Source organism: Geotrypetes seraphini, chromosome 12 (assembly GCF_902459505.1).
Source record: "Geotrypetes seraphini chromosome 12, aGeoSer1.1, whole genome shotgun sequence".
In the NCBI taxonomy this organism is placed as follows: domain Eukaryota; kingdom Metazoa; phylum Chordata; class Amphibia; order Gymnophiona; family Dermophiidae; genus Geotrypetes; species Geotrypetes seraphini.
This window is the reverse complement of record NC_047095.1, coordinates 23,271,785-23,292,073: the sequence shown is the minus strand read 5'-3', so window position 1 is coordinate 23,292,073 and position 20,289 is coordinate 23,271,785. Positions and strand designations below refer to the sequence as shown.

Below are 20,289 nucleotides of genomic sequence, written 5' to 3'. Positions count from 1 at the left end.
GTTTTTCACATGGTGTCATATGTTATATGCGTCAGAGAGGGAATGATTAATAGATTTTGTTGACTGGATCAGAGTATTGTCGTTGGGATGTATGGAGTGATTAGTTTCCAATCTATACTATGAAATTTTCTTAAAACCAAACAAACTCAGAAAGAATCTCTTGCTTCTTATCAAAATCAAGAAATTGTGTTAAAACCACTTTTTCTAAAGGTTTAGATAAAAATGGTAAATTGGACACCGGCCTAAAATTACTCAGCAGACTTGCATCTAATGAAGGTTTTTTCTCAAAACTGTCCTAACTACTGCAAGTTTCTAGGCATAAAGCACAATTCCCATTTTCAAAGATTCATTTATCAAAAATAAAAAGCATCACATCTTTCATTGCCAATAAAGATGAAGGTCATGGATCAAAATAGTCTCTTTGCATTCTTCTGCTTCTATCATTTATCTACGTACATCAGGGGAGAGTATGGCGCAGTGGTTGAAGCTACAGCCTCAGTACCCTGAGGTTGTGGGTTCAAACCCATGCTGCTCCTTGTGACCTGGGAAAGTCACTTAATCCCCCATGCCACAGGTACATTAGACAGATTGTGAGTCTACCAGGACAGAAAAAAATGCTTGAGTACCTGAATAAATTCTTGTAAACTGTTCTGAGCTCCCTTGGGTGAATATAGAAAACTGAATAAATAAATAAATCATTAAATGACAGGCTGAAATTGAGAAAAAAAAAATCATCACACTTAGGCCTCTTCTGAATACTAGAATTAGTATGATACTAGGTCCCCTACATCCATAGGTTGGGTCCCTAATTGCAAAGCTAAGTGAATTTTGTCAATCTTCTCACAAAAAAAATCTGACAAAATTTCACAATTCAATCAATATGCATGAGATTTATTTGCATGCACTGCCTCCATTGTATGCAAATAAATCTTACGCATACTCATTCAAATAGATCTCATACACATTCACTGTGGAATCCTAAAAGGCCAACTTCAAAAGGCCAATGTTGCACATACCTGTTCTAGACCAAATTCCAAACCCAGTAGAAAAAAGGAGAAAGAACCTCTATAAATCACAAAGCAGTCCAAGACAATGAAGGTGGTCAAAGGAAGGAAGGGACACTAATAGGTCAAACAACAATTTTATTGCAGGGAACCATGACTTGGCTAAGTTTAAGCTAATAGCCTGCAGGGGTTATCCGGTTCTCAAGTGGTAACTGGTGAATAATGATCACTCCAGTATGCTATGGATAGGCAGACTAGATGGGCCATTTGGCATTTATGTTTTTCTGTCTACTTCCAAACAATTTCCTGTAATCAAACAAAGCCTACTGGTGTCCCCTTCTTCCTTTAACCACTTTCATTGTCGTCGACTACAGCAATAGCTCAAGTTTCCTGCATGGCATTAAGTCAGATTGATTACTGAGAACCACTGATATGTTTAAAGTTGATTTATGTCAAATTATATTTTACTGAAGCCAAGTCCAGAACAGCACCAAACAAATCACATTTCTTTCTTTCTGATGCCTGTTAAAATAAATAGTGGCTATTTGCATTGGATAATTTCTTGCTTGACACAAAGTTTTTACCTGTGTTTACCTTCCCCTCTATTCTTTTAATAGGAGTTATCCCTTTAACCTTACTTTTATGCAGTATGTTATTTTGTGTCTTTCTTTCTTGTTTGATCTGATTTTAGATTATAATCCACCCAGGTTTTACCCTTGGTGTGAGATAGCACAGTTACTTACCGTAACAGTTGTTATCCAGGGACAGCAGGCAGATATTTCCACACATGGGTGATGTCACCGACGGAGCCCCGCAGTGGACAGCCTCGAAAGCAAACTTGCTTGAAGATCTTGATCTTTCGAGGGCTGCACCGCGCCTGCGCGCGTGCCTTCCCGCCCGAACTAGGGGGCGCATCTCCTGCGAGGATCCTAAGTTCAGATACCTAGCCAAGAAGCCAACCAGGGGAGGTGGGAGGGTTGTGGGAATATCTGCCTGCTGTCCCTGGATAACAACTGTTACGGTAAGTAACTGTGCTTTATCCCAGGACAAGCAGGCAGCATATTCCCACACATGGGTGACCTCCAAGCTAAGTAAAAAGGGATTGAGGGAAGTTGGCAATTTACGAAAAAAGATTTTGCAAAACAGATTGGCCAAAGTGGCCATCCCTCCTGGACAATGTATCCAGACAATAATGAGAGGTGAAAGTATGAACCGAGGACCAAGTGGCAGCCTTGCAGATTTCCTCAATAGGAGTTGATCGGAAGAAAGCTACAGATGCCGCCATAGCTCTAACTTTGTGGCCCGTCACTCAACCTTGCAGAGGAAGACCAGCCTGAGCATAGCAGAAAGAAATGCAAGCAGCCATCCAGTTGGAGATGGTGCGCTTTGATATAGGACGTCCCAACCTATTCGGATCAAATGAGATGAAAAGTTGAGGAGATGTTCTGTGCAGTTGAGTGCGTTGGAGGTAAAAAGCCAAGGCACGTTTACAATCCAGGGTATGAAGGGCCATTTCTCCAGGATGAGAATGAGGCTTTGGAAAAAATACAGGTAGAACAATAGACTGATTGATGTGAAATTCTGAAACAACTTTAGGCAAGAATTTAGGATGAGTACAGAGAACCACCTTGTCATGATGAAAAACTGTGAAAGGTGGATCTGCAACCAAAGCTTGTAACTTACTGACTCGTCAAGCAGATGTGAGAGCAATCAGGAACACAGCTTTCCAAGTGAGATACTTGAGATGAGCTTTGTCAAGCGGTTCAAAAGGAGGCTTCATAAGTTGAGCTAAAACAACATTGAGATCCCAAACCACTGGAGGTGGTTTAAGTGGTGGATGGAGATTTAGAAGTCCTTTCATAAAGCAAGAAACCATAGGATGTGCAGAAAGAGGTTTTCCATCGAGAGGCTGATGGAAAGCAGCTATAGCACTAAGATGGACTCGAATAGATGTAGTTTGAAGTCCAGATTGTGACAAATGAAGTAAGTAGTCCAGAACTGATGCTAAGGAAGACGAGGTTGGGTGTAATTGATGTGTAGAACACCAAGTTGAAAATCTAGTCCACTTCTGGCCATAACATTGTCTAGTTGATGGCTTTCTGGAAGCAAGTAATATATCTCGAACAGACTGAGAAAATTGAGGAAAGTCTGTTATGCAGAAAGGTACCAAGCTGTTAAGTGTAGAGACTGCAGATTGGGATGAAGCAAGGATCCTTGACTTTGCGTGAGTAGAGAAGGAAATATTGGCAGAAGTAGAGGCTCCCTAGTGCTGAGTTGAAGTAGAAGGGAGAACCAAGGTTGCCTGGGCCACCAAGGAGCTATCAGAATCATGGTGGCCTGTTCTGACTTGAGTTTGACTAGAGTCTTGAGAATCAGAGGAAACGGAGGAAAGGCATAAAGGAACTGATTCCTCCAATCCAGTAGAAACGCATCCGCTTCGAGACGTTGAGGAGTGTAAATGCGGGAGCAAAATTGAGGCAGTTGAGAGGCGAGGCAAACAGATCTATCTGCGGAGTTCCCCAACGAGCAAAGATTTGGTGAAGAGTAGGAGAATTGAGCGTCCATTCATGAGGTTGTAGAAGACGACTCAATTTGTCCGCCAAATAATTGTGTTGACCCTGAATGTAAACAGCCCTGAGGTAGAGGTTGTGAAGAATTGCCCAATGCCACAATTTGAGAGCTTCTTGACATAGGGAATGAGATCCCGTCCCTCCCTGTTTGTTGACATAATACATGGCTACCTGGTTGTCGGTACGTACAAGAAGCACCATGTCGTGAAGGAGATGTTGAAAAGCTTTGAGAGCATAGAATATCACTCTGAGTTCCAACAGATTGATGACACCACCGGTCTGCTTGAGTCCATAGACCCTGAGTACGAAGACCGTCCACATGAGCTCCCCATGCATACATTGATGAGTCGGTTGTGAGGACTTTCTGATGAGGAAGAGGGTGGAACAGCAAGCCTCTTGAAAGATTCAAAGAGAGCATCCATCAACGGAGAGACTTCCGCAATGAAGGAGTTATGGAAATCAGTCGAGCTGGTGGATCCACGGTTTGCTGCCATTGGGATGCCAGGGTCCATTGAGGAATGCGAAGGTGAAGTCTGGCAAAAGGAATCACATGAACTGTAGAAGCCATGTGACCGAGCAGAACCATCATCGTTCGTGCTGGAACAGTTGAAAGTTGGAAGACTTGTTGAGAAATCTGCTGAAGGGCGGCCTGACGTGGTTGTGGAAGGTAGGCCCTCAGATTGATAGTGTCTAGAGTTGCTCCTATGAACTGGAGAGACTGAGAGGGAGTCAACTGAGATTTGGGAAAGTTGATGTGAAATCCCAAACTTTGCAGAAAAAGAATAGTCTGTTGGGTCGCTGCAATAACCCCTGAAAAAGAGGGAGCTTTGATGAGCCAGTCGTCGAGGTATGGAAATACTTGGAGACCCTGGTTGCGAAGAGCTGCAGCCACCACCACGAGACATTTTGTGAAAACTCTGGGAGAAGAAGCCAATCCGAAGGGGAGAACTCGGTACTGCAGATGAAGGCTTCCTACTTGAAATCTGAGGTATTTGCGAAATGCAGGATGAATAGGGATATGAGTATACGCCTCTTTGAGATCGAGGGAGCACATCCAATCCCCTTGATCCATTAAGGAATATAAAGTTGGCAGAGTGAGCATTCGAAATTTCTCTTTGACTAGATATTTGTTGAGAGCTCTGAGATCTAGGATCGGTCGTAAATCCCCCGTCTTTTTGGGAACTAGAAAATAACGGGAGTAGAATCCCAAGTTCCTTTGTGGAAGAGGAACTTCCTCCACAGCTCGCAGGCGCAGAAGGGCCCGAGCTTCTTGAAGAAGAAGGGGAAGGTGCGACTGATCGGAAGGACACTCTCTTGGATGGCGATCTGGAGGCACCTGTAGCAACCGAAGAGAGTATCCCTCTCGTAGGATTGAAAGCACCCAGAGATCTGATGTAATGAGCTCCCACTGGTAATAAAATGTGGACAGACGACCCCCTATGGGGAGGGGAGAGTTTGGAAACAGAGAAATTGGAATGCTCAGGCTGAGACTGTCAAAAAGACTGAGCTGGTTTGGTGGCAGCAGGAGTCTGAGATTTTTGCTGGCGCTGTTGTTGAGGAGGATGACGAGGAGGAGGCCTAGAAAAAGCAGGAGTCGTTTTTTGAGGATAACGACGTGGAGTCTGTTTAAAACCTCTAGTTGGTGCAGGTTTGGGTTTTGATCGAATGAGGGAAGCAAAAGAGCGTTCATGTTCTGATAGACGCTTGGTAGCTACTTCAATAGAGTCATCGAACAATTCGTTACCCTGACAAGGTAAATTCGCCAATCGATCTTGAAGATTGGGATCCATGTCAACAATACGTAACCATGCTAAACGACGCATGGCTACCGCAAAAGCAGATACTCGAGACGATAGTTCAAAAGCGTCATATGAGGCTTGTAACATGAAGAGTCGCAATTGGGAGAGAGTCTTAAGGATGAGTTTGAATTCTGAAAGACGAGTTGTGGAGATGTCCGGATAAAAAGATGGTAAGATCTTGAGAAAATGGTTGAAGTAAGAAGTAAAAATGTAACTGTAATTAAGAACTCTATTTGCCATCATAGAGTTCTGGTATAAACGGCGACCAAACTTATCCATGGTACGACCTTCTCTGCCTGGAGAAACTGAAGCGTAGATTTTAGAAGGATGTGCTTTCTTCAAAGATGATTCCACTACCAGGGATTGATGAGAAAGTTGAGATTTTTCATAACCTTTGCATGGAACTGTTCGATAACGAGATTCCAATTTAGATGGAATGGCAGTGATTGAATAAGGAGTCTCCATGTTACGAACAAAGGTTTGTTTGAGAACAGGAGTCATGGGTAAACGTAGTGACTCTTTAGGTGGATGAGGAAGCTCCATATCTGCTAAATATTCAGGAGTATATTTAGAATCAGAATGAAGATCCAGTTTGAGAGCTTGTCCCATATCAAAAATAAATTTGGCAAATGAAATGGATTTGGAATCAGATGCTTCCTCAGGAGACACACTGCAAGATCTAGGAAGTGCTGAGTATGAAGGAGAAGCCTCTCTGGAATATGGTGACAGTGGTTCCGAGTCAAGGCGTAGAGTCACCGAAGAAGCTGCACTGTGAGGTGGAGTAAGAGAATGTTTTCTCTTAAGGCTCCTGGATGGAGAAGTACCAGGTGTACGTGGTACTGAATGAGTCGAGGTCTGAGGCGAAGTGTCTCGACGAGCCGGTTTCGACGGAGGAGTCTTCGGTCGAGAAGGACTTCGAGTCGATGCTCGATGGTGTCGAGATCTGTACTTCAACTTTGAAGAATGCGGCAGAGAAGTCTCGGTATCCAAAACCGAAGACTCCCTCCGAAGCTTAGAAGCACTATGTCTCGAAGGCTTCGACCGGTGCTTCGGAGGAGGTGAGTCTGGAGAAGAATCAGATGAAGGTATTCTCTTCGGTGTCCGGGATCGGCCTCGAGATACTGGATGCTCCGGTTGGGTGACAGGCTGATCCACCCGAGGCAAGGTCGAGGACGGGACCAATTGAGCCACTAAAGAGGAAATCTGTGTGGTCAGTATAGATTTTAGCATGTCCTCCAGCATCGGCACCGAGACAGAAGGTTCTGATCTCGTAGGTGCAGTAGTACGCTCCGAAGAGGGCGACCTTGAAGGTGAGTATTCCCTTATCTTGGAGGTACGCTTGGAAGATGGACGAGTAGAGGACTCTGGTGGCTTCTTGGGTACGGTACCTGAAAGACGGAGACACCATCTTCGAGGGAACCGAAGCAGGCAAGGTCGAGGCCTTCGAGACCGAAGCTCCAGCCGGAACTTGGGTCGAAGCCTTCGAGACCGTGGTCGTCGATGTTGTTGGAGTCGAAGCCTTCGATACCGGGGCAGCCGCCGAGGTCAAAGTCGAATCCGAAGGTTGCTCCATGTCTCCGAAAAGTTGAAAAAATTGGGCGCACCTGCGTCGAAAAGCCCGTGGAGTGAGAGTGAAGCAACGATGACAATCTTCTGGGGAATGGGAAGGACCCAGGCACTGTAGACAGCGACAGTGGGGATCAGTGACCGAAATCACACGATTACACTGACGACAACGTTTAAACCCGGTGAGAGGTCGGGACATAGAAAAAATAAAGTCCGTGTCGAACGGAAGGAGCAATTGGGCCTAGGCCCAAGGCTCACTGGCTGGACAAGCGAGAAAAGTAGAAACAAAAATTTAATTTTTTTTAAATTTATTTTGAGAAAGGAGAAATAAATTAAAGCACAGCGACCGAACTTTGTGAAAAAAAAGAAACAGCCGCGGTGAAGAGAAGGCAAAAGTGCTGCAGAGCTGAAGAAAAACGTGTCTTCTTGTCTCCGCGGAATTAAACGAACTGAGGAACCTCTCAGGAGATGCGCCCCCTAGTTCGGGCGGGAAGGCACGCGCGATACAGCCCTCGAAAGATCGCGATCTTCAAGCAAGTTTGCTTTCGAGGCTGTCCGCTGTGGGGCTCCGTCGGTGACGTCACCCATGTGTGGGAATATGCTGCCTGCTTGTCCAGGGATAAAGTAAGATATGAATAAACTTGGAAGGATTTAAAATGCCAAGGATTAAAATCAGAGGTAAGTGAGATGGGAGAAAGATGGTGGACATATTGGATCCCTAATTAGCTTTGTATATACCAACATGTTCTCTCTTTTATGGTATTAAAAAAAATTAAAATTGTGATTGAACTAATGTTTCTATAACATCTGTTCCCATACTGACAATAGAGTGCTAGTTTTAAGTAAATCTACATATCATTTCTAAATGTTACTGACTATGCATAATTCCCTGTGCAATTCACACCTAATATAAATTCACTTTTATGAGGCACTTAGCTTGTGGTAATGCTAACATGTAATTTTGGGAAAACAGCAATATAATGATGCTAATGTAGAAAATTGCATTTGTAATTTCATAAATAAGAGAATTATTGAAGAGTATATGCAAAACACTATAAAAGCAATTCAAAAAGTTGCATTTATATTTTTCTGGATTTCTTTTAATGTAGGTTCTTAATATATTAAACTATTAAAACTATTTTAGTATCTAAACATATATCAAAATGAAGAGCACCCATTAAAAGTTTAATGTACACTAATTTTAGGAGCCTGTTTACTAAAGAGTGGTAAAATGTTACCATGTGATACACATGGCCTCAGTCACACTTACTGCATGGCCATGATATTTAGATCATGTTAATTCACATGCTAAGGGGGAAATTCTACAACTTGGTGTCATAATAGGGCATGCTTACTACTGTTTTATAATGGCACTTAGGCACATCTAAACCGTTATACAGGAGAACACTAGTGGAAAGCCATGTTGGTGCACCAAAATTTAGGCATGCCCACTTAAGACAGGTCAATGATTGGTATAGATTGGCGCACCCAAGTGTACTATGTAATGCAAGCAACTGATAGCATTATATATATGTTGTGTACAACACTTGGAAAACAATCCCAAGCTCCATCCATGTATACATTCATTTGCAGTTAAGAAGTTGGGGGGAGGAGAAGTTATCTTTGTGTATAAATGTAAGTGTTATGCTTTGTATTGCTGTTGCTTTTTGCTTGCACACTAAAAATTAATAAATACATTTAAACATAAGAACATAAGAATAGCATTACTGGATCAGACAAATGGTCCATCAAGCCCAGTAGCCTGTTCTCACAGTGGCCAATCCAGGTCACTAGTACCTGGCCAAAACCCGAGGAGTAGCAACATTCCATGCTACCGATCCAGGGCAAGCAGTGGCTTCCCCCATGTCTTTCTCAATAACAGACTATGGACTTTTCCTCCAGGAACTTGTCCAAACCTTTCTTAAAACCAGCTACGCTATCCGCTCTTACCACATCCTCTGGCAATGCGTTCCAGAGCTTAACTATTCTCTGAGTGAAAAAATATTTCCTCCTATTGGTTTTAAAAGTATTTCCCTGTAACTTCATCGAGTGTCCCCTAGTCTTTGTAATTTTTGAGAGTGAAAAATTGATCCATTTGTACCCGTTCTACTCCACTCAGGATTTTGTAGACTCCCCTCAGCCGTCTCTTTTCCAAACTGAAGAGCCCTAACCATTTTAGTCTTTCCTCATATGAAAGGAGTTCCATCCCCTTTACCATCTTGGTCGTTCTTCTTTGAACCTTTTCTAGTGCCACTTTATCTTTCTTGAGATAAGGAGACCAGAATTGAACGCAATACTCTAGATGAGGTCGCACCACAGAGCGATACAGGGGCATTATAACATTCTTAGTCTTGTTAACCATCCCTTTTTAAATAATTCCTAGCATCCTATTTGCTTTTTAGCTGCTGCTGCATATTGGACGTAAGATTTCATTGTATTGTCTACAATGACACCTAAATCCTTTTCTTGGGCGCTTTTCCCCAAGGTGGACCGTAGCATCTAGTACCTGTGATTCAGGTTATTCTTTCCAATGTGCATCACTTTGCATTTGTCCACATTAAATTTCATCTGCCATTTGGACAACCAGTCTTCCAATTTCCTAAGGTTCGCCTGCAATTTTTCACAATCTGCATACGTTTAACAACTTTGAACAGTTTAGTGTCATCTGCAAATTTAATCGCCTCACTTATCGTTCCAATTTCCAGATCATTTATAAATAAGTTAAATAGCACCGATCCCAGTACAGACCTCTGTGGCACTCCACTGTTTACTCTCCTCCATTGAGAAAAATGACCATTTAACCCTACCCCCTCCCTTTTTACTAAACTGCGATAGTGGTTTTTAGCGCTCTCGACGCTCATAGGCTCCCTACACTAAAATCCGCTACTATGGTTTAGTAAAAGGGGGCCATAGTTCAAAATATAGACAGCAGACATAAATTCTCAAAACGGACACAATTTGATCACTAAATTGAAAATAAAATCATTTTTCCTACCTTTGTTGTCTGGTGATTCATGAGTCTCTGGTTGCATTTTCTTTTTCCGACTGTGCATCAATATTTCTTCCCTTCTTTCTACCTCATGCATGCTTCGTCTCCTCCAGACTCCATTTCCCAACCAACCAACATCTGTCTTTCCATTAGACCAACTTTTTCTTCCTCTTTCCCTGCCTGCCCCCTACCAACCGACACACCCCGTTCTCTCCCCCAACTTTTTCTTCCTCTCTCCCTGCACCCTCCCTTTTCTTTTTTTCTCTCTCCCTGCCCCCTTTCTTTCTTTCTCCCTGTCCCTTTCTTTCTCCGTCTTTCTTTCTGTCTCCCTGCACCCCTTTCTATCTCTCTATCTTTCTTTCTGTCTCCCTGCCCTCCTTTCTTTCTTTCTGTCTATCTGCCCCCTTTCTTTTTCTCCCTGCCCCCCTTCCTTTATTTCTTTCTGTCTCCTTGCCCCCCTTTCTTTCTGTCTCCCTGTCTGTCTTTCTGTCTCCCTGTTCTGCCTCTCTGTCTTTCTCTCTGTCTGTCCTTTCTTTCTCCCCAAGCCACTGCCGGGGCCGTCATCTGGGAACAGGCTCCCAAGCCACCGCCAACATCTGGGAACAGGCCCCCAAGCCACTGTTGCTGCTGAGTTCTTCCTATTTCCCGATGCCACAACAGGCTAGCAGCAACTGCAGAAGCACCAGGCCACCTAGCTTCCCCCCCCCCCCCCCCGATGTCAATTCTGACGTCGGAGAGGAAGTTCCGGGCCAGCCAGGCAGCAATTGGCTAGCCTGAAACTTCCTCTTCAACGTCAGAATTTACGTCGGGGGTGGGGTGTGGGGAGGCTGGAATGCCCGACGCTTCTGCAGTCGCTGCTGGCATGTTGTGGCATTGGGGAACAAGGAGAATACAAAGGCAATGCGAGTCTATCGAGGATCTCGGGATGGAATCTGCGATCTAATCACGTTGCCTTTGCAATCTACTGGTCGATCGCGATCGACCTTTTGGGTACCCCTGCACTATACAACTGGCTCACTTTTATCCACATGTTTATTTACACCTTCAAAGAAGTCAAGCAAATTTGTGAGGCAAGATCTCCCTTGGCTGAACCCATGCTGACTCCGCCTCAAATCATGTTTGTCTAAGTGTTCCACAATTTTATTTTTATAATCGTTTCTACCATTTTGCCTGGCACCGAAATGAGGCTTACCAGTCTGTAATTTCCCAGATCTCCCCTGGAGCCCTTTTTAAAAATTGGCGTAACGTTGGCCACCCTCCAATTTTCAGGTACTACAGACGATTTTAGCGACAGGTTATAGATCACTAACAGCAAGTCAGCAATTTCATTTTTGAGTTCTTTTAATACCCTGAGATGTATACCATTCAGTCCTGGCGATTTATCACTTTTAACTTGTCGATTTGGCTTAGTACATCTTCCAGATTCACCGAGATTACAGTTACATGTTAAGTGGTGTGTATGCTATAGAACGGCACCTAGCACTTACATGTAAACGCCAATTACTGGTGCCACTGATGTGCTTAAATGCTAAAATTTGTGAACTATATATGCAGCTGGTGTCTAATAGGTACCAAATTACAGAATGAGGGGTAAATGCATATATGGAAATGGGTAGATTAAAGACATGGTCACCACCTTGCATTTAATGCACAAATTATCATTTACTGTTAAGATTAGATAGTGCAGATGTACCTAAAAAGAGGCCTCACTCATCCCATGATTTCTTCAACATCCCTCCCAGCTACTACCCAGGGGGACAGCAATCCCTGATTACTCCTGCCCTGTAGGCCCATGGATTCAAAATGATGCCTCTGATCTCTAGGGATCAAGCTGCCAAATAAGGTGTGTACATCCTTATTTGGCAGCTTGACCTCTAGTAATACTACCACAATGATGCCAATAGGGTTGGAGTGTCTAAGGATTGCTCCTGCTCCCCACTAGCCACCAGAAATCCTTGGTAAGAAGAAAGAACCTGGAGGAGGGATGATGATATGTATGTATGTAGAGGGGGGAGGGGTTATTAAAGTCATTGAGGAGAGTTCAGGGGATGGGGGACTTGCCATTTAAGGGAAGTGGTGAAGGGTACTATTTAGCCGAAGACCATGAAAGGTGCAATGCTAACAGCAGGGATGTATTCGAGTTATCACCAGCACACTCATGGTGTGATAAATGTACATACTGTGCAAAGGCTGGGCATGCTCCCAACAGTTATTATACAGCTTGCAAATACATACTACAGTGCAGTAAACCTATGCATATAGACCCCTAGTGTGGACTTTAATTAACACTAAAAGAAATTATTGACAGCTCATCCCAGGAAATATTTAGCATATTGGATTGGATGAGATAGATCCTCAGTGCCAAGAAGCAGGCATGTTTTAGATAAGGAAAAAAAAAAAGAGCACTGCAGCATTAGCTTTTACACTACAGTGTCAGCACTAAGTACTAGCTGAAATCAACCATGATCAAATATTATCAGTTGATCCATGCTGATATTTTTCTACAGCACATTAGAAATTACAAGGTTTTTTTGACTCTCAAGAAAGGATACAAGGAAAGGTCATGCTACTACTCATGCTGAAGAACTAAACAATATGCTAGTCATTCTTTTAAGACATGCAAGGGTTTTTTAAGCTCTGCATACCAGATATATATAAAAAAGTCTGCTACAATAAGATTGGGCGTTTTAAAACCACATGACCCTATGAATGCTATCTTATCATATCACAAGTTCCTCTGACTGACCACAACCACTTAAATCAGACACAGGCAGCAGAAACTCAGCATCTTTGACACGTACAAGCCAAGTGACAACATTTTTAGCTACCCAGTAACCCCTGAATAGCTTTGCTTGTGGGGAGTGCAAATCTGATTGTCTCTTCTTCCTCAGCTGTGCTTGTAAGATAGGAAGAAAAAAAGGGCAGCACATGATTTACTTAAGTAGAAACTTCAACCACAACTTTATTTTTTGTTTTTGGTAAATCTGAAAAGCATTTTTAAATTTACTTGCATTCTTTTTCTAAAAGACTTCCATTAAGATCTCATCTGAAATTTAGGGTACACTTTGACAACCTCATTAATGATATTACTGATATTTATTAAGAAGTGTTTAGTTTGCAAGAAGAGAGACTAAAGGGGGATAACATTATTAAGGTATGTTAAACACCTTTCACACAGGGAAGAATTATATCCCATATTGCTGATAAGACTGTAGAACAGAATGCCATCACATTTTACTAAGGCAAATATAGCATAGATTTTAAATATGCATGTTCAATTTGTAAATTGTCTTGAATAATCTGAATTACATTAATGATCTACAAGATTTGATAAATAGATATATAAATAATTTGCAAGTTGCCTGGGGTATGTGGGGCAGGTCTCTTAAATGTGAATAAATCAATGTGGATGTGCAAATTGCTGCTGTTGGATATTTTCCTAAGTGATAACACAGACTAGTAGTTGGACAAATGATCAGTTGCATCAACAATGTGCATCTAAAATAGCTGAGAGAATGTACATTCTACAAAAAAATCTGTTTTACCTCTTTAAACACAATGGCTCAATGTTAAGAATATCATTTAGTGCCAGCATTAGCTGGCTCTGAACATCACAAAACTAGTACTTCAGGGTGTGGTATTCTGTTCTGTACGATGAAGATGGTAAACTTCATCTACAAGTGCCATGAACTGATCTGGCTTTCAGAATTTCTGAAATGAATTTTCATGAAGGGGTATCTGGACATATTTGATCCATGCAGCAGTTTAGATTGAGCAGCTTCAACTGTTATGAAAACCAGACCCAGACAAGATCCAACTCTTTAGATTATGGTTATGGCTCTGTGCTGGCCATGTCTGGAAGAGCTGGAAAAGCAATGGTCTTCATACTAAGCATGGATACTCTAAATATACTTATAAAGAGCAAAGCATGCTGTCAAAAGTCTGAGACAAATCTTGATTATGTAACCCAGAACAGGAGCTTTTGTCCTTTTCCTGCAGGTATAGCTAAGTGGTCTAGTCCTTGGGATATCTGTAATAAATATGTATGAAATGTATCTGCATGTACTGGACACTATCTCATGCATGCTCATTTGGGATTGTTCTGAAAATAGATTAGATAGCTATCCCTTCAGGAAAGAGTTGGAAAACCAATCAAAATAGCAAAAATTAAAAGTGGGGAACCTAAGGAATGAAAAAAATACTGTGGTGCTTGTTTTCCAAATCTGTATTTGCAGACGGCAGAGACAGAACATGCTCAATTCTGAGCCTCAAGGCTACCAAAATATCTGGATTTCATAACTTAACATTTATAAAGAACTAATTCATTTATGAATATGGCCAAGATACATGATTTATGGGGCTGTTTTACGTCAACATTCAGAATCCTAGTGCAATCCCTCATACTGAGTCAGCTTGACTACTGCAACATCGCCTATCTAGCAATCTCACAAAAGAATATGAGACGTCTCCAAATAACGCAAAATGTTGCGGTCAGACTTATCTTCGGGCTGAATAAATTCGACCACGTGACACCCTACTATCGGCAGCTACACTGGCTACCAACGGAAGCCCGAGTAAGGTTTAAATTTGCCTGCCTCTGCTTCAAAGTACTACACGGCCTGACCACCAAGTACATAACGGACCTTTTCGCATTTTCTAATAACAAACTCAAGAGAAACACACACCCAAAATTCATTTCCCCTCCAGTTAGAGGCTGCAAAATGAAAAAACACCACGATCACCTTCTCTCTCACCAAGCAGTCCTATGGGGCAAAGACCTAGACCAACTGCTTTCGCCCACTACATACGGGGAATTCAGGAAACGCCTAAAAACATACCTGTTCCAGAAATACCTAAACAATTGACCCGCTCTCCCTCTCCCTCCCCCCTCCCTATTCCACCTGAACTTACAGCACTGTTATAAATATAATCTGTTATCTTCATCTTATCGTAACTTTACGTTGCTATTTATCCCCAACAGGTCCTGTCGGACATTACCTACTAAAATGTACATATTACATTTTCGCTCAGCAAATTGTATTTCTATACTATTGTCTCCTGAGGTCTCTGAATATCTACTTATTGTATTTCGCTGAATGTCCAGCACTCTTGATTGTAAACCGCCTAGAAGTCGCAAGATTGTGGCGGTATAGAAGAATAAAGTTATTATTATTATTAAAGGACATTCAGTACTTAATGTGCAGAAACAGGCTACTACTCAACCATATTAAGTGGTTTTTCAATAGTTTGCCTTTTTCCATGTGCTAAACCCTGAATTATTGAATTTTTAAAACTTCGCTGTTGGGGGCATGGCACAGACAGAGAGTGGGTGTGGAAGCATCAGTCAATTGGCACATTACACTTACCATATGCTAACCTGAGTTAATGCAAGATCATTGCTGCACATTAACCTGAATGCTAATGTGTGGTTTGCAATAAAAAAAATACTGGCAACGCCCCTTCTCAAAGCAGTGTTAGTTTTGGGCTCACTGTGTGTTAAAATTCTGCGTTATAGCAATTTAAGCCAAAAACCTAACACATTTTAACAGAAATGCCCCTTAGATTGGAACTAACCTTAAGGCTATGGTGCCATAAGCTTGTATTTTCAACTACCCAGGGATTTTCCCCTATTTTATATCTCCTTCAAGTCCCAATTCACTTAGACCAAACTCTGCAGTGACAGTCCTTAGCTACTATGTAGAAGTAGGATTAATACAGACACAGCAGGCTGGTTGCAGGCAACCAGGAACTGAAAGCATGAGACTACTAATTCCCAACAACTGTGTAGATACAGAAAGTTTGCCTAACCACACTCCTGTGCAGTTTAGAGGGATTACTGCTCAAAGACCATGGCCCCCTCTCCAGAATATGATAATATGGACCCTAAATCTAGTCACTATCACTGTTGAGCAAAGGCTAAGGCTTCTTTACCTGATAGTTATGAATGCAGTTTGTACATCACCACCCCAAGCTAAACCAGAAGTAAAGTTCTGGCCTGGACATAAATTTAGGTCTTCTATATGCCAGCATGCAGCATTGCCACTGAAACACCAGGTCAACTATAGGATTATTTCTAAAAGTATGTATTTGTGGACTGCCAGGACCGAGTGAATCATTCTTGACTTAACAAGTGATATGCTTAACTATAGTTTTTGAGGAAGTGTATTAAGATGCATCATATTCATTTAAAAAATGTGTTCAATGGCAACTGCCACTTTCATATTTTTAAGTCCTGCATTGCAAATATCAGATGCCAGTGAGAGCAAACATACCAGCAATCTTAACAAAATTGCTTTTGTATTCTGATCTCCTTAGATATTAGATTTATATTTGCTTACTGCTCTAAAGACATCTGGATGTGAAGCACATGCCGCAAGTGAGTTATTGCCATCTTCCTAGCTGTGATAGGAAGTATTATTATCTGGAGGGAGGCTGATAAAGTTAAATCAGTAGGTGGTTTTTGACAATCCTAAGAATAAAGATGAGAATACAGAACAAAAGCAGAGAAAAAGGTCAATTTATTTTATCACTTCTGTAGTGCAAGATGGAGATTTCAGGGAATTTTTTGTCAGAGTTCTTCATTTCCCATTATTCGTAGTTACTAAAAAGTAGAGAAAGATGTATATACTGTGGCCTAGGGCTTTCACTATATCTATCTATCTATCTATATATCTTAAACACACACACATGGTCTGACAATTAAGTTCTTGAACTTGCCACCGTGTGCTTACATTGCCAGGACTGTACAAACAGTTCAGTAAGGTTTCATAACCTTGGTATATCAGTGCCTCACAGCTGTGTTCATGTTGATGTGTGGCGGTGTCTTGATGAGTGATGTTCATTATTCTTGTTGCATGCTTTTGTGTGCTGTTGTGAGAATGGCGGAGCTTGAATTAGAGCAATGAACAAACTTTAAAATTCTTGTTAAACTTGGCAAGAGTGGAAGTGAAATCCGGCACACGTTAGTCCAAGTTTATTGAGATAATGCCATGAAGAAAATGGCAGTGCACAAATGGATGAAACATTTTTCTGCAGGTAGAGAAAGCGTCACTGATGAAGAGAGGTCAGGGAAAACATTGGAAAAATTCATTGAATTGTGCGTCAAAATCATCAGCTGACTGTGAGAAGCATAGCATACCAAATAAACATCAATAGAGAAACAGGAAAGTCTTAACTGAAAATCTTGGCACGAGAAAGGTGTATGCAAAAATGGTCCCTCATGGCTCTTGCATCATGACAATGCACCAGTTTACATGGCACTGTCTGTGAAGGAGCTATTAGCCAAACAAATAATTGTATTGGAACACCCTCCATACTCACCTGATCTGGAACACAATGCCTTTTTTCTTTACCCGAAGATAAAAGAAATATTTAAAGGAAGACATTTTGATGATGTTCAGGACATCAAGGTTAATATGACAACAGCTCTGATGGCCATCCCAGAAAAAGAGTTCCACAATTGTTTTGAAGGGTGGACTAGGTACTGGTATCAGTGCATAGTTGTCCAAAGGGAGTACTTCAAAGGTGACCATAGTGATATTCAGCAATGAGGTATGCAGCACTTTTCTAGGATGAGTTCATGAAGTTAATTGTCAAACCTCATGTATATCTGCATACACACAAATATACATACATTTCATCATATGAAGCTTTATTAAACAACAAATCATATCAAGCCACATAAACAGACACGTCATCATTTCATTATATGGTTTCTACTGTGAGCATAAGGCTAAATGTAATCAAATTATATGTGGGTAAAACGTGTAACAAATGAGGGTGGGGAAAATATGCTGGATGCACACGCATAAAAGTTTAATGGTATGTGTGGCTTCTTTGTAGGCATGTCCATAAGACATAGGAAACAAAGTGCCAGCACTCATTGGCACCTGATTTGTACTTAAATATGAGACTTGCAAAACTTTCTTGCACATATAATTTTTAAAAGGCTCTGACATGTGCCACTTCAACCACCATTTCCCTCTGGAAATGCTGTGCTGGATAGGTTTTATGTGTTTTTTGAAGAGTATGGTTTTAATATCTCTCCTGAAGGCTTTGTAGTCTGAAGTCGAAGATAACAGAGTAGTGATTTGTCTGTCCAGTTTAGCTGCTTTGGAGACTATTAGGTTGTCATAAAGTTTTTTTCGTTTGACATCTTTGGATGATGGGTGAGAGAAAAGTGAGTGAGATCTTCTGTGTCTGATTGAGGAGGATTGATTTAGTCGGCTATTCCAGTAGGTTGGGCCCTCTCCATTGAGAGCCTTGTAAAGTAAGCAGTAGAATTTGAAGTGTACTCTCGCTTCTATTGGAAGCCAGTGCGAGTCATGGTATGCCTCTGTGATATGATCATATTTTTTTTAGGAAATATACAAGTCTCAGGGCTGTATTCTGTATTGTCTGCAATTGCTTCATCATGGTCGCGGGACAAGGTAGGTATAGTATGTTGCAGTAGTCTATCATCCCAAGCATAAGAGATTGTACCAATAGTAGGAATTGCTTCTTTTCGAAGAATGTTTGGATTTTTCTTAGATTTCTCATGGTAATGAACGATGCCTTTATTATTTTGTTAATTTGGGGTTGCAGGGTACAGCTTCTGTCAATTGTGATTCCTAGCAATTTTAGTGTAGGTTGTATTGGGTATGAGATTGAGTTTATTACAAGATTAGTTAATGTTGGAGTTTTATTGTTTTCTAGTAGGATGAAATTTGTTTTGTCAGGGTTAAGTTTTAATTTGTGCTCTGTCATCCAAATTTCAACTGATTTTAGAGTTTTGTGTATTATGCTAGTCATGACGGGTTCTGGTTGGTCGAAGGGCAGGAGAATAGTGATGTCATCTGCATAGCTGTATGAACTTATGCCATGATTATCTAGGTAGTAGCTGAGGGAGGCTATGTATATATTGAATAGTGTGGGTAATAGGGGTGATCCTTGGGGAACTCCGCAGGGGTTAGACCATGGTTCTGATTATTCTTTCATTGTTTTAACTCTGTAAGTTCTTGATTGCAGGAATCCATGCAAGTACCTTGTCTGAGATTCCTATTGAGTCGAGAGTTTGTAGAAGCATGTCATGGTTTACCAAGTCGAAGGCTGCAGAAAGATCTAGTTGTATCAGCATGATTTTCTTGCCTGTACAGAGGTGTTGTCTTGCAGTGTCCATTAGTGTTCCTAGTAATGTCTCCGTGGTGTATTTGGCTCTGAATCCCGATTGTGTGGGGTGGAGTATGTTGTGATTCTCTAGGTAAGAGGCTAAAGTTTTTGCTATGAGACCTTCCATCAGCTTGATGTACAATGGGATTGAGGCAATGGGTCTGTAATTGGAAGGTTGGTCTTTTGCTCCTTTAGGGTTCTTTAATATCAGAGTTATTATGATTTCGCTGAGTTCTTGTATACAGGCCCTTCTGTCTCTAGTGGGTTCAGAATCTAAGTTCTTATACCTGAGGCAATGGAGGGTTACGTGACTTGCCTAGTCTGTCACAAGGAGCTGCAGTAGGAAACAATCCCAGTTCCCCAAATTCTAAGCCCACTGCATTATCATTAGGCTTCTTCAAGATGTTAAGAGGAACAAATATAAAGACTAGTTCAGACTAATTTAATTATTCATTGTACATTATGTGATATGTGCTATGTGATTGCACATTGTGTTTTGGTGATAAACTATTTTGTGAAGAATTGTTGGGTGTTTATGTGGCTTAATGATGAACTAAAATGTTCATAGTGCAGCTCAATATTGGCTTTAAATGTCCTGATTCAATCTGTGCTGGGATGGAGTTGGGGCAGACCTGAGAAAAACTGGGACACAGAAAAATATTGCATAATAAAAAGGGTGATCCCCTCCCTCCAATATTTAGCTTGCAGTAGTTGGTGAATTTAAAGGTATTGGCTGCTGTGGGTTGCATCTTACCCAGATATTTAATGCCGTGCCATGATCAGGCACCAGCATGTATACCTGGGGCTTTGGTGGTACAGGAAGTCATGTGGATACCTGACAATATTCGGTGTCAGTGCCAACATAGCTATCCAGGCAGACAGAACTGTATAAAAATCAGCCCAATCTTTGTTGTGTTAGGTATGTGGGTACTGACAATGAATATTGGCAGGCGCCTATATAACTTCCAAGTTCACTGAAGATCTGAATATTCAATGCCAGTGCCCAGCTATCAAGACCTCATATACAGTCACTCAATATCACCAACTGCGTGATGACTGGGACCATCCTCCCCTAGCAGCTGTGAATATTTCTTTAATGACCTAGACTGGCCAAGGTTGCAAAAGGATAGTGGGACTGACAGGTTCTCAGTTATGACCCAGCAAGGCTTCTGCAGCATTTTTGGGTGGTTTAATGAATGGTTTCTATATTGCTA

At 41.6% G+C, this 20,289-nt stretch overlaps 1 protein-coding gene across 9 annotated transcripts in view; it reads right to left on the bottom strand.

The window, feature by feature from the left end:
• The window catches only part of EVI5 (ecotropic viral integration site 5), a 363,365-nt gene that overhangs the window by 44,775 nt on the left and 298,301 nt on the right, over window positions 1-20,289 (bottom strand). The window lies entirely within an intron of this gene.